This window comes from Cardiocondyla obscurior, linkage group LG21 (genome assembly GCF_019399895.1).
Source record: "Cardiocondyla obscurior isolate alpha-2009 linkage group LG21, Cobs3.1, whole genome shotgun sequence".
NCBI classification, from domain to species: domain Eukaryota; kingdom Metazoa; phylum Arthropoda; class Insecta; order Hymenoptera; family Formicidae; genus Cardiocondyla; species Cardiocondyla obscurior.
In genome coordinates, this window is record NC_091884.1 from 2,321,847 (window position 1) to 2,339,716 (window position 17,870).

Genomic DNA, 17,870 nt, shown 5'->3' on the forward strand with positions numbered 1-17,870 from the left:
CCACGCATGTGCGATACCGCGCCCTTACGTCGACAGCCCTATTGTCTAAGCATAAAGGGAGCTGCGATTTTCCGCTCGGCGAGCCTCGTTCTTCGGGAGGGAGGAGGGAGAGAGAAAAAAAAAAAATAGACGTAGAAGACGGATGCCCGCGAGGTAGACGAGGGAAATAGAATTGCCCGCGAAGAAAAGTGTTAAAGGGAAAGGAAAAAAAAAAAAAAAACACAAAGTGACGGTAGAAAGAAGTTAACCCAGACAGCGTAGAGTAAGAAAGGGCGCGAGGAACCGATTAACGAAGAAGTCTCATAGAAAGAAAGCGGGAATGCATTTTCGGCACCGTGCGAATTCTTCGGCCGCCCCCGCGCGGCAATATCAACTTTGATTGCCAATCATTTCTCACGGGGGCCGAGACGGTTATTACCCATCCACTTTGGTGGCGGCGATGCTCCGTCATCCGACTTAGTTCTAGCGGCGCCTTCGTTTATATCCGCGTGTCGAGGAAAATATGGAGGCTGCTCGCCGAGAAGTTGGCGAAAATATTAGTTTGGCACACCTACTTATCCCTACCTGCCCCTATTCAACGCCTATTTCAACACCTGCTCTTCGTGGCGAGGATACTCCAGGACCTCCGCCCTCATAAACCGTCAAATCGTTTATTCTCCTCGCACGCCATCGCGGACGAAATCGATCGCGGATCCATTTTCTCCGCAGCCGAGATATGCGGCGGATCAGAACTCGTGATAAAGCGCGAACGTTCATTTTATCGCAATGGAATCACGATTATCTTAGGTGAATGATTATCTCGTTCTTTTTAAGAGAGAGAAAGGAGAGCAATTTGTCTCTCTCCATAAAAGAGAGAGAGAGAAAGAGAGAAAGAGGGAAAGAAAAAAAATCTTTAAATATCAGAATATCGTAAATAAGTAAATTTTATTGAAAACAAAATTTAATAATTAATTACAGATATTAATCCATTCTAATTTAAAACCTTTAACGAAATATTCTTAAATGCATTATGTAAATAAAGAAAGGAGGCTCGCACGTTCAAAAATAGTCCACATAAAGTCCAGATAAAGATCAGATAAAAAAACTCGTCGGAGGTGAAATCGTAATAGTTTCATAAATCAACCGCTGGGGCAACCGTTTAAGAATCTCAACGCTTTCTACGTGACTCCCGGAACAATCAAACTTACATATGATAATCGCTAAAACTCCCTTACGGGCCACTCAAGTATTTTCCGGTAAACGGGCATACGAGCGAATTCGAAGTTGGGTCGCGAGGGGGGGAGGGGGGGTGGAGGGAAAGGCAACCCCCGTGGGAACTAATCACGAGCGCTAGGCTGCAGACTCGAGTAACGTCTCTTGGACGCCGTCTATGGCGCCAAATAGTCAGAGATATTCACGTGCGATAGTTACCGGAAGTTTCCACGTCGAACGGTAATCGTAACGATCGAGTGTATGGAACGAAAGGGGCCGATTCTCGGCGAGGAGGAACGGGAGTATCTACCGCGGACGGATCGAGATATCTCTAGCCAAGCCGCAAAGTCGTTTGCCAACCAAGTTTTGGCTGCACATATACCGCAACGTGCGCGTAGCTACTTCCCCGGACCACGTGGCGACCGCGTAGCATCCATGCCGCTACATTGCACAGCCACGGTAAAAGAAAACGTACATGCGGCGTGCATTTAGTTTATTAGCGAACGAGACGATGTATCTTCGAAGGAAAATTAATCAATCCCAAGATCGAACGAAATTACATCATGTATATAATCGTTAAACTTATCTAATTTATTTCTCTTTCCCCGGGTTGGTTTTTTTTCTTTTTTTTTTTTAATAAAAATTCTTTATAGATTAACATATTTTATTTAATATATCTTTAAGTTTCGATACAAATTTCTATAGTACTGTCACGGTTAAATAAATTAAATACTTAGTCTGAGATCGAGTTCACGGATCTTCGGGACAATTCCGTTGAAAATTAGCGAGGTTGAGGGCTGTCGGGAAATTGATTTTCCTTGGAAAATATCGAGTCATTGCGAATTACACGGTCAAGGATGAGCAGCCGTGGATGAAGTTATTACAGGTAGTTCTCAGCTGGGGTACCGGCTGATCAGCCAGCCCGAAACGAGGCAAAGATCGACGCAAGAAACACAAGGGGCAACGACGGCTCGCTTCTCGGGCCGCTCGTAAATTTCTCGAACCGAGAAATTTCATCGTCCACGCGGCGGCATAAAGCACACAAATACACGCGCGCGTACGCACACATACGAGCTACAAGAAACGGTACGAACTCTCATAATAAGGGCAATCGTGTAGAGGGCAGGGAACCGAAACGGCGACGAGAGGGACAGAAGAAATTAGGAAAGAAGAAAGGAGCAAGGCGGGATTCCGACCACCCGGTCGCGGTTCTTCCCGAACGAACTGCAGACACGAAACCGCCAATGTCTAACCGCGCATTATAAAGCCGTAAACCACCGTTGATCATTACACTTAAAAAGATAACAAGAGAAAAATCAGTGTATAAATTCGGGAGGGAAAAAAAAAAAAAAATTATATATATATAAAACTCAAGCAGTACGATTTTTGTCGATAAAAAATATTCGTGGAAATTTGAAAAGTCGAGCGATTAGTGGATAAAATTGATGAAAAATATAATACAATATAAAATTATAAGTTTTCTACTTTAGGTGCATTTTATCATTGATATAGCTTTCGACGACTCCTTCAAAATATATTATTTGACACGCTAATATTTAAAAAGATTATTACTTTAAAAACGTCTATTCACATTTGGAACTATATGCGAAAATTGCGACACAGAGATTGAGCTGAAAAGAGTAGGGGTTTTTTTTTTCCACGTTCAAACACAAAAGAAAATTAAATTATTAGCTGTTACGACGTGTGTACGTGCGGAATTTTATTGTCTCGATTCTGTGACGTGTATGACATCGTTAAACGCGAAACCGCAAAGCACCGCGGCGCGAGTCCACAAGACGGGAAAATTACATTTTATCGAATATGAATGTGGCTTTTGCGCTCGAATCCCGTGGAAAAAGTATAAATGCAGATAAAATTTGATTTCAGCTGGGATGCGAGCGAAACGACTGCATTTAAATATTGATTCGGTTCAACAAATGCCGACTCGAACGTGATTTTGTCGCGTCAGGCGTAAAATCCATCCTCTTTTTTTTTTTTTTTTTTACATGCCAAAGAAAATTATCATAACAGCTATATCCGTTAACAGATCTTTTTTTTTTAATATTTGCATTTTTATGTATACGATAAAAAAAAAATCTAATGGATCTTCCTATTCCATTCGATTACATGCCCTGTATTTCAAATTGAATCAACATTGATCGTTACAAACGTCAACTTGAAGGAAATAGATCGTCTGCATAAAAATTACATTTAGCATTACATTTAATATCGCGGTCCATAAAGTCTTTTATTCGTATAAAAGGGCGAAGGAGAAGCTGAAATAAAATTTAAATTTCATTCATTCTTTATTATATTTTCCGTGCGCAAGAGAGAAATAAGAATAGCTTTCGCAATCTTTCGCATGCGTTTGGAAAAGAGCGGCTGTCAAGTTCCTTCGCTTGTACCCGGCCCGTCATTTAACGTCGACGATGAAAAGGATTTTCGAACACAACAGAGCCGGCGGCCGTCAGAAAAATACAAGCGCGCCGCGTTCTCTCTCTCTTTCTCTCTTCTCTCGCAATCCACGACGACGACGAGAGCGCGAAGACTTGCGGGGCCCCGGCGAGATCATGAACCCGAAAGGGAAGGAAAGATGACGAGGAAGAGAACGTAGAAAAAAAAAAAAAAAAAAAAAAAAAAGAGTTGCGGCGACTCGCGCGTCCCAAATCACTCTTCGTATCCTCGCGATCGGCGCCGAGGAGGAAACTCGAGAGACGCGCGTTTGAGAACCGTCGCCGTCGTCCTAAACAATGGTGAGAACGACGCTGATTGCGGGACACCGAGGCAACACGGGGCGGGATAAGGGGAACCGAGGGGGAAGGCGGGGGGGACTGCGGAGCGTTTCGAGAATGGAAACGGTCTTGGAGCGAGACCATCGGGGAATCATCCCGGGCACCACCTGTACGAACTACTTTGCGAAACAATTTCTCGCGATAGTTGCCGGCCACGTCGGTACTAGAGTCGTTCGACCGTTACGATACTGGTTCGATCGGGTCGTTGCAGCGTCGCGGGACAATGCCTTTCCATTTAGACCTCAGTGTCGGATGTCGCGACACGTTAGGTGGACGTTCGTATCCCGTGGCCACATCAGGGGCTCGCTCATCCAGCTGTTCCGTCTTAGACGAGGCTCTGCAGCCGACCGGCCCTGCCCCGGCGTAACTTCTTTCCCCGGCGAACGTGCGAACGGCGACGTTTTGCGAAATACGTACCGGGAGATACGTACCTATCAGTCCTATTATGCAATAACGTATGATCGAGTATGTAAATGTCAAGATGTGATTTGCCCCGCGGGCAGCTTGGAAATGGATACAAGCGCGAGGAACTTGACGGGCTTTCTCACGCGTGACAAGAATTTTAGTTAGCCGCGATGTCTATAAGTCAAGATTGTTACTGATCCAAACGAAAGTTGCGAAAACTGATTTTATTATCCTCGAACGTACGAATTTAATTCCCGGATTATAAAATAAAATATCTCTCAAACATTTCCAATAATAACGATAGAAAATACATATGAATCAAGTACAAATATAATATTTAAAAAACTAAAATTGATAAGTAACTTAGAACACTTTTATAAAATTAAAGAAAAAGTCTTAACATTTTTTTTTTAATTTGACGTATCGTATTAATTTAATTTTCTAAAGTCCGCGAAGAAATGTGCCACTTGAAAATCGTACGACAGAATTTATTATGCGGCATTGTGTCGTAAGAGTAGCGTGCGCAGTTGCACAGCAAAAATTGTGATTGTTACTAGGCGCCCGTGGCTGTCGGCGGGTCTAAATTAACGACAAAGGTGGAAATAAAGTGGGAAAGGTAAACGACGTGGAAAGTAATTAGTCGTAAGCACCGAAGTTATTATCAGGCGGGGCACACCGCGCATAGAGAAAGAGAGACAGGATCACTTTAGCGTTTCTGCGAATACTGTAATCTCGTGAAGGAATAACAAAAAGTAATTCCCTGCAAGAATAATTGTCGCCAGTCGATGCTACGTCGCGCGATTTTGAGAAATAAAACAGAAATCGACTTATAAACTCGCAACAATACGAAACAATAAAATCATATAATAAAAAAAAAAAAGAAAAAAAAAAATTTCCCTCCGTAAAATGTAGATTAATTAATCGCGTTTTTTTTTTTAATTATAACGTAAATTTTTCAGCCTCTCTCATTGACTCATTACTGCGATATTATTCTCGGGGAAATTAAAATAACATCTTCGATTAATTTATGAAGAAAGAAAGATTTGATTACGGAATTAAGAACACGCCTGCTCCGCCGGTCGTAATTAGCGCGGCGAAAATAAAAAGGGGGAGAAAGGTGTCTTTTAGGCGCGACAAACGAGATGTAATTAACGAAGGCAGCACCGCGGGACGGCAGTTCGTTGTCGGATCGACCGATCGCGGATGCGCGATTAGGGGATAAGAGTGGCACACCTTGGCCGTTTGTAATTACGCCTGTCACGAGCTTGACGTTACGCCGCCGCCGCCGCCGAGAGAAAGATTCGCGAGTCGTACTGTCGCGGCTGTTTCATTAGGAGAGATATAGAATGTAATGAGGTTTGTCGTAACATCTGCCATCGTCCCCGGTCCTTGAGTATTGCGCCTGCCGCGCGATAGTGTCGGGCACGAGGTGATTTCATTAGAATACGATTATATACGTAAGTGCGGGTAATAAACGCTTATCGCAGGAAGGACGTCTGGTCAGAGACGATTAATTCTAGCGCACACATTTTTCACCGCGCATTGCATAGGGAAAAAATTAAGACATTGATATGCTTTAACCGAAGAAGGAAAGAACGTAAATAAAATAATTTTTTTAATAAAAAGTAAAAGAAAAAAAAAAAAGAAAATAGCTGCCTATCAGAAGGAACGATATTTATGGATCAAATTAAAACGGCCACACAACTCTAGCCTCTTCGACGCACTTTCCGCCGTGTCAGCTTCGTAATACGAGGATGAAAGATAACGCGTCGAGAAAAAGGAGGAGGTAGGAAGGACAGGCTAGGACGATAGGAGACGAAAGCGCGGAGAGAAAGAGAGAGAGAGAGAGAGAGTAAGAGCGGTAAAGGGAGAGAAGAAGAATAAAAAAAAAAGAAGAAGGCGCGCGCAAGTTTCGCAGGCTGTAATTACTGATATCGGCAGCGCGATCGTTGGTGCAACGAAGGCGCATTGGTCCCGAAGCGAGCTAGGATGAACGACGGAAGGGAACGACTGCAAGGACAAGAGGAGAGGTGGCGAGCGCGAGGAAGTGAGAGAGACATCGAGCGGGGTCAAAGGTGATCGCGAATACGGCGATACACAGACGGAGAGCCACGCGAGATCTCTGCCCACCTCGACGCGCCTCTCTCTCTCTCTCCTTCTCCTTATAATCTTCCTTCTCTCTGTCGTCGAACTGTACGAACGTAGGCCGCTATAGTCGACCCGTACCACCACTATACGCGAAGGTAGATATGACCGTAAACCATAAGGATCTACGGAGAGGCCCCGCGAATCGTCCATTGACCACCCACGCGGCTCAAAGCTCCTCACGTTTCTGCCTCCGTCTCCTATCCCGGTCAGGCTTCGGATTCAGAAAATCATTGCGGGAAAGCGGAGATACCGCCGGTGCCTCCGCGCGAACGTCGGGCGAATTTAAATTGCGCGAGTGACTTATCGCCGGCAAACTGATTGACGATTGTGCGCGTCTTAGACGCCGCCGAAGGTATCGACGGGAGGAAGGTATAACGCGGAGAGGCCGAGATACGGACAGCGAATTACTCGGATATTTTAGACCGCCGTACAATTTCAGATCGTTGGTATTGAATGGCGAGCGTTTCGGATTTCATTTGCAGAGTCGTAACTTCTTTGGAATTCCATAAGGATCCTTGCCCCCTTCCTTTACAGACATGTTATTGAACGACCTGGTCAGCCGTAGCTTTCCCAGTAAAAGTCAGTAAAATCACATTTTCGTATCGTCTATTTCTATCTTTAAACTTGACGATTTTGGCCGTTATAGAAATAAGTAAAATAATTAGAGAAAAAAAGGATACATTTAATTTTTAAGTAACCTAATCTAAATCGTGCCTTTTATTCTCATGGTTCTATTGACAGTTCGAGCAAATCTATCAACGGTGCTCAAGAGAGACCAACGATAAAGGGAGTCAAATAAAAGTAGAAAGGTTAAGAGAGGAAAAAAAAATACAAAATGATATCGTTTGATCCCTCTCCGACTTCTCTCTTTCTCTTCGTATTTCTTTTTCTCTTATAACGACGAACAAATGAAACTGTCGGACTTGTCATTCTTCGCGGCAGCGTAATAATCAAATCCCAATCACATGCGCAAAAAAAAAGAAAGAAAAAAAAATAAAAATAAAAGAAAAAAATTATTTTATCATGCGCTTTTTTTATGACAGTGACGAAATAAATTTTACCATGTCGAAAGAAATTCATTGACGTACCGATTTTGCCCGAGATTTGATTAAGTAAAATAATTCGATGTTATTTTAGTAGCGTAATTGCGTATCTTACTCGAGACGAAGAATTCGGCGGGAAGGAACTTAACGCGCGCGCGGTATTTAATAAAGTAGCTCACGTGAATCTAAGAACGAATCGGCTAAACGGGCTTTTGAAGGACGGCTCATTCGATTCGGTATCGACGACCATTAACCTCTTGTACAGGGCGCAGCCAGCACGTCGGGATAAAGTAATTAGCCTTTGACCTCAGCACCCGGCCTTCCTCGGCCTGCTGCTGGCGGAATTCTTTCGATGCTTTCTCTGGTAATTTGGCAATTAGCCGCGCCGTCGTATCGACCGTATCGACACCCTCTCTTAGAAGCTCTCTCGGAAGCTCCGGAAGCAAAGAGATCGCAGCTTGAAGTAGTAAGCGCGATTATGATCGGATATTTAGACTATTATAACGGACCTCCTTGGTAAAAGCATATTTCTCGGTTGTCGTATAATTAATTAGAAAAAAAAAATTATGCTGGAGAAATTTATTTCTTCAAACCGGTCTTTCTTTTTTATTTTTTTTTATTTTTTAATTTTTGTTTTCTAAAATTTAATTTTCTCGAATACGGCAATTTGGTAAAAAAATTGATTCAAATTTTACAGTACGTAAAGCTTTCTCGAAACCGCGCTCAGATGAAAATTGTCCGTCTCGCAGGAGAGACTTAGGTTCTTCTCGAGTTCTCGGCCTCCTCCCTCTCGGGATCCGAGAGGCTCAAGGCGACCCGTGGGAGCCACGCGCCTGCCGTGCGCCATCTCTCCCTCCACCTATTTCTTCGCCCTCCTCTCGCCCTGATCGCTCTTTCTCTTTTCTCCTCGGCATCTGCACGCCTTTCGTTACACTCGCAGGCGAGCTTGGACCCCGACCATCAGGTTAACCGTCGAGATGCGTACTCGAGGCGAGGCGCGGATCGATCTTCGGGATGATTTTTCTGACCTCGCGGCGTTATGATTTATTACGCGCGTAGTCAGCGCGATGAAGAATGCATTACGTCGTGCGAAGTTGAATTAGAGTTTATTCTGCGAATCCCATTGACATTTTTCAACGCGCGAACTAAGGGAAATCGTAGCCTTAATCTCTCTGCTGGATTATACAAAATAATACGAATCGCGAAGAGCTGCATAAAAATTTTTGAGAATCGTAACGAGGCCAAAGTGCAGGCCGAAAAATTGAAAATGGAAATCGCGAGTTCGGCGCGAAAGTTCGCGGAGTTACAACCACTTCCCCGTTTTCTCGCGTCGTTTTTTTTTTGCCTCGTACGGCGCCGTCGTATCGGTTCGAAAAATATTTTCCCGTAAAACTTTTCCGCTACATTCTCGCGAAGTGGAGAGGAGAGACATCCGGGGCGCGTATGTAACTGACCTCTTCGCGAAGAGCCGAGAGGGGGGCACCGAAGCGCTTTCGACGTCGCAAAATCCATTTCGCGGATTCCACGGGACGAGAGAAAAACGAAAGGCCATTGTAGTAGTGAAAGTATTTCACTTTTGCGGCGTGTGGGAACCCCCGACGATCCCCGGCTCGTCAGCCATCCGTACATATAGCGACACATATGTCCATGTTCCATTGACCGGGCAGAAATAATGGGCAGCGCGGATCGCGGGAGAAAAGAGAGAGAGAGAGAGAAATTCTGAAATCGGACAGACGTAGCGGAGAAAGAGAGAAAGGCGACGGACGACGCGGCTTCCCTTGAAAAATGATGGGATCCAATATCGCGCTCGGGTTCGAAGGCGAGGTACCGCAGTTAGCCAGACGTATAAGGAGACTACCTTCGCCCTCTATTTTCTTTATTATCGTTCGCGGTGGGTTCCCTGTGTACGTACGTACGTGCGGTCGCGTGTGGGTGGACGTAGAAAATGTATCCTGGAAAAAGGAAACGTATCTGGCCGCGGAAGGCTCGTCCCCGCGGACCGTTTCATCGGGCGCGATTTCAAGGCTGACTGCTCGTATAAAGTGAAAAACTTTTCGGAGTCCGAGGAGCTTGTCTATAGGTACATACTTCCACACAAGTGTATACGCTCTGTGACGCATGGCGCTGTGTACAGCGCACACGTCGCCGGTATATGTGTACTCATATCCATTACGTGAAGAGCCGTCACAAAGTGTCCACCTTTTATCCTCCGCGACAGAGCTAGTCTTTCCTTTCTCATAATTTTTGTCAAAGGTTACGTTTCACTGACAATCGAGCTGAGAAAATATTGCTCGGCGACGTAATGATACACGGTAATTAATGCTAATAATATTTCATAACTTAAACTTTATTCGCAACTTAAAAAAAAAAATTTATTTTAATTAAAATAAAAAAACTAAAATAGCTTTATATTTTTAAAAACTGACAGGCTAACTTTTTTTTGTCTCAATTAAATTTTCAAGTAATTAACGCAGGTATAACACCTGTGAATTTGATCACAGATCCGTTTTACGCCCGCCGTATAATTTTTACGAACATAAGGTAATTTCCAGACAGAGATATTGTTTCGCTGCACATCTGTTTTAAAACACATGGATACTTAACACGTTTCTCGTCAGATCTCATTTTTTTTATCCCACGGATCGCCGTTAAATCAACCAGCAACGCCTGCCGTCGGGTCGCGTTGAACAAAAGCGCTCGGGGGGGAAGAATCTAAATTAGAATATATTTTATTCGGGTTAACGAAAGCGGCGGTATCGATTTACGGTCGTCGTTAAACGATGACGATATAACGCGCCGAGCGCGGAACATCCACCGATGAATACGATTCAATTATAGACGGAATTGTGTCGCGTCGTAATTTCTAATTTGAGAAACGCGGCTCTACTTACCGCGGCGTCGCTGACCAGCGCGATCGGCGTCACGACTTTAATGAAATGAAAACGGAGATACGGAGGCAGGCAGGTGTCACGAAACGGACCGATTGAGCAGACAGCGGATGCGCGACGTAAAGTAATAGAAGTGTCATGGACAAGTGCATTTGTTCTGTCGTCCGCAACGAGAAATCGATTCCAGCAAGCGTCTGACAAACCGTCTCGCGTCTGACAGACCGTGCGAGACTTACGAGAAAAGACAGTTATCTCGAGGAAAGTCCGAAAAACCTTCTCGAACGTCGACCGAATAGACGCGTTAGAGAAACCATCATTTTCCATGAATTTTCAAAATTTACTTAAGCCAGTTAATTTATAAAAAAATGTTTTAATATTTAATTTCACAATTATTATTTTTATCTATTTAAAAAAAAAAATAATTTATGTGCGAATAAACTTTTAAATTAAATTTAATCGCTTCGATAGGGAGGAGAAAAAGCAATGTCGAGGAAGGGAGCGAAAGCTTCGATTCCTGCGAAACGTATAACGACGAGATTACGCCGCGGAGAAAGTTTCTGAAAACGTTGGCGAAGTTTTATTCGCCGATTGCTCTTGACTTCGCGGGTCATGCGAACGATCCCGCTATCGCTCGTATATCTGTCGATTATCACGAAGAACGGCATTCTGACGCGACGACGCGTGAAATTTTTGGTTTCGCGTCGAAATCCGGGCATCGCATTCGGGAAAACAGTAGGTAGCTACCCGTCTGTATCGCGTACGTCATATGCGACGGTGAATCGCAATGCGTGATATGCGTTTTATGGTAAATTAATAATTCGCGAATTTGCGCGAAGAGAGGCGATATCCGCTCGAGCTTATAATTAATAATTATTATTTTACAACATCTGACTATAATTAATAATAATAATAATAATAGTATAATAATTCGATAATAGCCGGATATTAAACAGCATTTGCAGTAATAATACAAAACAATACAATATCAAATTAACAGTAATATTCTCTGAATTTTGAAAATTTGCCCTGAAAGAGTATAAGCCTTTTTTTTTTTCTTTCTACCAAAAAAAATTTTAATAAAATAAAGATAAATTATTCTCATTATATTATACATTTGTATCGAAATAAAATTTAATTAGTTGAATTAAAAATTACTTTAAATAATTTTTTTTTTAAAAAAAAAGGTCATTAGCTGTCGAAATCTTTTTTTTTAAACTCCGTTCATTTTTATAGCTAGACAAAATGTGCAGAGTTGCACGTTCGTGTCGTCCTTTGGTGCAGTCTACGAGAGAAAGCTTTCGTGCAAAGTTTTAACGTAAAACTCTAATCAACTGTCTTTATTAAAAGTTCAGAACGTTATAGAATTTTTTTTTTTTTTTTTTTTTTTTTTGCAGTTCATTCGTGCTTAATAAAGCATAGTCCTCCAGAAACGGGAACATATCGCTCAATCGACCGACGAAACTTTCAATATCCGGGTAGGCAAAGTCATAAAATGGAGAAAGCTGATTTCTGCAGAACTTTTTTCACCATTGAAAGACGTAGCGAATAGATTTGCGTGCCGTTTTTTAAATTCAATTACTACATATAACACGATCACGGACTTCCAAAAACACAGACATTTATTAAATCGCTTCAATATAAATTATTTTAAACGAAAAACATACTAACAGAAAACATAATTTCCTAATCAAATATATAAACCGCAATATTTTCGAGTTATTCGATTTCGATCTCCTTCGCTTAAAAAAAAAATAAAATAAAATAAATAAAAAAAAAGAAAAAGAAAGAAAAAAAACTTGTTTGCGTAAGTTCGACACGAAAATTTTTATTCCGTCACGTCTCGCACTTCCAAGAAGGCCGAGTAGTCATACGAAATCCGCATCGACGAAGTTGATATCACGTTCTCGAATCGATGATCGTACGCATGCAGGACCAAGAGAGACCTGGGTGGGCGTTTTTCCCAGGCTCGCGCGATCGTTCCCCCCTACCGATCTGGCGCCTCGATCCCGCCATTGCCAGGTAAAATATTCGGACTGGTCGTCGGACTCGGCCAGGGCAGATGAAGGTGTTACGTGCCCGGCGCGCACGAAACACGTCTTCTGCCGGCGATGCTTTCCGATGGCGTGTTCCTCTCCCGGTTAAAGATAAAATGAGCAACAAGGAGACGAGGCACAGACAGAAAAGGACGAAAAGGGTGCAGGCAAAAGAGGAGAGAACAAAGGAAAAGCGGATAAATATAATACTCGTCGCCTCGTTAGGACTTGGATAATGTCATAGACATGTTTCACACGCGAAGCCGAGTGTGGCGTTTACCGGATTCGTCTTAAATTTATTTTAACTTCGCCGCGGACTTTCCTCGAACGCTTGGATAATTAATGGATCAACGAAATGAGTAAAAAAAAAAAAAAAAAATATCGTATAACGGTTATAACACTGACTTGCGAATAAAAAAAAATGTCGATCACGAGGATAAGTTGGCGCGATTAAGACCGAGGAATTCGAACGTAATGACGACGCGTTAAAGATACACGCGACGGAATATTATCGGCCGTACGAAATATTTAAAGTAACACTTGGAGAACAGTGAAATGCATCGTAAACGAAACTGAGAAATAATGGAAGAGGAGGCGCGAGGACGATGAACGGGAGAGGAAAGGGGAAAGGGGGATCGGCCGTGGTACGGAGAAGAAGCGGAATGCAGGGAGGATGAAGAGGGACGTGAGGGAAAGGGAGCGAGAGGGGAAGCGAGTTAAAGGGCCCTCGGTATGCGAGCGTGGGCGTGGGTCCAGACTGGACGCGTGTCTCTACGTTCCTACGGCGGTTCGGTGCGGGAGATGCAGAAACGCGAGGGAAAGAGATACGGAGAGAAATCAGACAGAGCGCCGGGCGAGCGAGGAGAGAGGCACGGGATAAGAGAGACATTGGAGGGAAAGGAAGAGTCTAGCCCGAGAGAGGCGCGATCGCGTCCCGGGTGGGCAGGATCGGTTCGAACTCTCAAAAATTTATGGCCGGCGCTTCGACCTACGAGCAAGAGGTGTTACTCCCGGGTCCTTGGGGCAGGGACCCGTAAGATTTACGCAACGCCGGCAGAAGAGAAAGAAAGAGCACGCGCGGGGGGAAGGGGGAGAACCGAGGGGGGGAAAGAGGGTGGCGGCGGAACGGGGTAAAAGGAGATCCACGAACGCGAGCGTGTACGCTAACGAAAAGAGCGATCGAGCTCGTTAACGTCCGTCCGGATAATCGATAGTACGGCCGCGCGCTGTCTGATTATCGAGCGAGGGAAAATAGCTCCCTGCAACGGGAATAAATATTTGGACGCGGCGAGTCCGTCCGACGGCGACGCGATAATGCGACGTCGCGACGCCGAATCAAAATGCCGTCTGCGCTGTAAAAATTGTTGGAAAAAAAATTCGCTTTTTCGTGACTACGGTTTCTCTGCGCGGTAACCACGTCAGAGCCGCGTTAATTATGAGAGAGAAAATCGCATGTTATATGTATCACGATGTTATAACTGGCCCAGGTTGCTTATTATAATTTAAAACTGTGTAGGTAAGCGTATTTAAAATTGATAATAATTCACGGCATAAGACTCAACTTGAAATCTAAACTAATCTGTGAGAAATAATTTTTTCGCAACGTAATACGTTTTTGTATCGTGAAAGATTTGGGCACTGGCGGACAGGGAGTTGCCGAGGGAAACTTTTTTTTTGAAATTCATACGACAGATTTTCCGATCATTTGCGAGGGAAATAGTTGAACGCCAAAACGATGTCGGCCGCACCTGCGAAAAGATATTTTACCTCGCAACGACGGCCCGGCGTGTTCGCGCCCGGAAAAATCGTATTTTCTTTGCATCTGCCAATCAGACTAACACTTTCAAAGCGCCACCCCCTTTAAGCTAAATCACATAAAACTGGCTCTGGCCAAATAAAAATATCGCAGTGTCGCTCCTCGATTTCCGTCACACACACTTATGCAGCGCGAGCTCAAACTTGATACATATTTAAAAAAAAAAAAAAACCTTACTTTGTAGAAACTTTATATCCCAGCAATATCAGAAATCGTACGTTACGGCGCCCATCGTATACGCGCGAGAATACTTTCATTACGTTATTACTTTTCTATGAAATAAAAATGTTCAGATGCTCGTTCCGTGAGAGATGCAGTGGATCGCTCAATTTTCATTTAACTTATTAGCGGATATATTTGCTATTTATCAAAAAAAGCACTGGCACACAGCCGATCGCTATTCAGCCGTATTTATTTGCGCTAAAATTGTACGCTAGACAAATATGTACAAACGATTGTCAATAGAGCAATGCAGCGCAGTGACAGGAAAAAATTACGAAACTATTTGTACGACAAACTATATGATTGTGTAGCACTGATGGTAGAAAACGATGGTTAAACGGAGAGTCGATAAAAAAAGAAATAACAAGAACATTTAGCCTAAATATATATTTGTAGAAAAGTAAATGTTAAATGTAGCAGCACGTTTAATTTTCGTCATTTTTACTAATCAAATATAATTTTTGTTTCAGATAAAAATCCAGAAAAAGACCTTCATCGAAAAAGCAACGGCCTGACATCCTCGTTAAAGTGGCCAATGCTTAGAAAAAAAAAAACTTAGGAAAGGCATCAAACATCGTGGAGCAACCCACAAGTAAGAATAAATTTTCTTTATCTTTGCCGCTTTTAAAATATAATTTTTTGTTATTAAAAGTTAAAAATTAAAAAATCAGAGACGCGAATAATCTTTTTCTTTTCCAAATAATTATTGAGATCTCTAGAATTTAATTTCTTTTCATTTATTTGTTACAATAAGTAAACGTAAGTCGTCAAAGTTTCGAAATTCGGTCTCGGTTCCATTTACAATTAATATTCAGCGTATTAAATTTTTTTATAACGCGTTGAATTGTGTAAAAGCGAGAAAAAGAGACAGAGACACGGGTAGGTAGCTGGGGGGAAGGGGGACGGAGCGAGCAGCGAGCGCGAGCCTACGTGCCTCGCGTTACGTACGTTCCCCCACCACTCCCACTCTCGCTCTGTCCTTCTCAAGCGGTCGAACGTTCCGTACGTACGCAGCACGTGCTCCGTACATATTAAATATCTACGCGTAATCGGCGGACCAGAAGCACGTAATCAGGCGTCAACTACCTTCTCGCGTTAACTGTGCTTACGGGCGGCTACATCTTTTTAACACAAAGTAAGTAAAAACCTCATACATGCGTATGTTACATTCGCGAGCTTTGCCGTGAACGAAGCATCGTCAAGAACAGTCGAGATCGAGGGACAAGGGTTTAGATCGACGAGTTCGCGATAGATTCGGGAGATATTTATTCGTAGTGTGAGAATGCGTGGACTGAAAATCTGTGTTACAGTATTTTTATGGCTGCGTAGTGACCGAGAGCAGAGGTCGGTCACGCACGCGGCGTATACATCTCGCGCGGTGATCACGTGAAACTTAGGTATGTGCCGACCGGTCGGCTGCCGTATTAAATATATTAACTAATGCGAACAGACCTTCGGGATTGATAACGTGGGCGTGTAGGATATCTGTGTCGCACGGAATAGTTGTAATTAATTGTAACGCAGTACGTTCGATTTCCCTAATCTTTACTAATCAAATAAAACCTTTTTTGTTTCAGAGGAAAATTAAAGGAAGACTTTCGTCGAAGGAGGACCACCCTGACATTCTCGTTGAAGTGACCAGTTCTGAGAGGAGGAGGAGGCCCAGGAAGGGTATCCTGCCGCAGCGGAGCAACCCCGGGGTAAGTATCAATTTTTCTACGAAATTAAACGGTTCCTTATTTTTTCATTATTTTATTTAATCAGATGTGACGTCTACTAAATTATTTTTTAACTTTTCTGTTACAGATCAAGAGGATCTCCGCTGCCGTGCGCCGATATTTAATTACACGTACCGCAGAGGTTCGTCGGTCGTTTTCGGGAGTGCCGCTAAGTTCTCGGACGTTTCTTTTTTCGATAATCTTTTTACGGAAGTGCGTTCGCGAGTTTCCAGTGCGCGGAAGGATGGCTCGTCACGTCCCAGCTGAGAGGATGAGCAGGCCCACCAGGAGGCATCATGCATCGGCGGAGCAACTTATAGGTAAATATAAATTTTTTCTCGTTTAGAAAATCTTGAAAAAAAAAAAAAAAAAAAATTAAAACTTTACCTTTACGTTAATTTAAACAGCAACATGTCTACATTAATATGTTCCTTTTTATGTTACAGCCACCGGCAGAAATCTACAACTCCGCTGTATGCAGATTGGGTAAGCCAGTAACTTGTTTTCAGGATTTTCTCTTTACAGCAGTGCCGAAAAATATCGCGCGCAAGTAGATCAATAATTATCGCGAATATAAAATCACGGTCGCGTTCGCGAGTGACTTGTGCGCGGAAGGAGGACTCGTCACGACGTCGCAACTGAGAGGAGGAGCAGGCTCAGGATGGGCATCCTGCATCGGCGGACCAACTTATAGGTAAATATAAATTTTTTCTCGTTTAGAAAATCTTGAAAAAAAAATTAAACTTTACCTTTATATTAATTTAAACAGCAACATGTCTACATTAATGTTTTATTTTATGTTACAGTCACCGGCAGAACTCAACAAACTCCGATGAAGCTCATTCAGACTGGTGAGTTACATTTTTTTTCATAGTTTCTAATTAGAGACTCTTAAAAAAAAAAACAAAAAAACAACTTGCGCGTAGCGAGCGCATGGTTTCTTCTAGTCGAATACATAAAAGTCACGGGGACCCACGCGATATTTCACCGTGCCCGCCGAACCAGTCATAAAAGCACTCCCGTTTTTTCTTATCCATTATCCCGAGCGGGTAGGTAGGTACGTACGCCGTCGATGAGAGAATGGGCATTAGATAAATACCGGCGCGAACATCCGCGCGAGAAGGCGACTATAGGGGCGAGAGCATGCGTCAGCCGGCTCTCTAAAAGGGAATAAAAATGTTTATCGAGCAAACTCCCCGGGGCAGACCGCCTCCGCCGCCGGTAAGAGAAGAAAGAGAACGACGAAAAACGACTGCGGCGTCGAGGGGGGTTAGCGGCGGGGCGGAACGGACAACCGAATGAATTTTGAGTGGAGTATTACTTCGCGTATTAGGACCCGCGCGCTCTCCCCGCAGACTCTGGCGGGGAGGAAGGGAGTAGGGTGCAAGAGCCTCCGGCCGTATTATTGGAAAACGGTAAATATTTCTCGGCATATACGAGCCAACGGATATAAAAGGGCGATAAGAGAGAAAGGCAAAAAGAAAAGAAAAAAAAAAGAAGAAGAAAAAAAAATAAAAGGGAAAGGGGCGGTGGCTAGGGATGAAGTTAGCGGAACCTTGTTCTACGTTACGATTACCCGGCCGCGTTGCATTTCCGAGGAGGACGTCAGACGCG

General features: G+C 43.4%; 1 protein-coding gene and 1 long non-coding RNA gene across 3 annotated transcripts in view; one reads left to right on the top strand and one right to left on the bottom strand.

The window, feature by feature from the left end:
* Positions 1-17,870, bottom strand: part of Stet (stem cell tumor) — a 330,475-nt gene that overhangs the window by 246,951 nt on the left and 65,654 nt on the right. The window lies entirely within an intron of this gene.
* Positions 15,118-16,840, top strand: LOC139110612 (uncharacterized). Its single transcript, XR_011547020.1, has 2 exons — positions 15,118-16,576; positions 16,703-16,840. It is a non-coding gene; the product is annotated as an uncharacterized lncRNA (long non-coding RNA).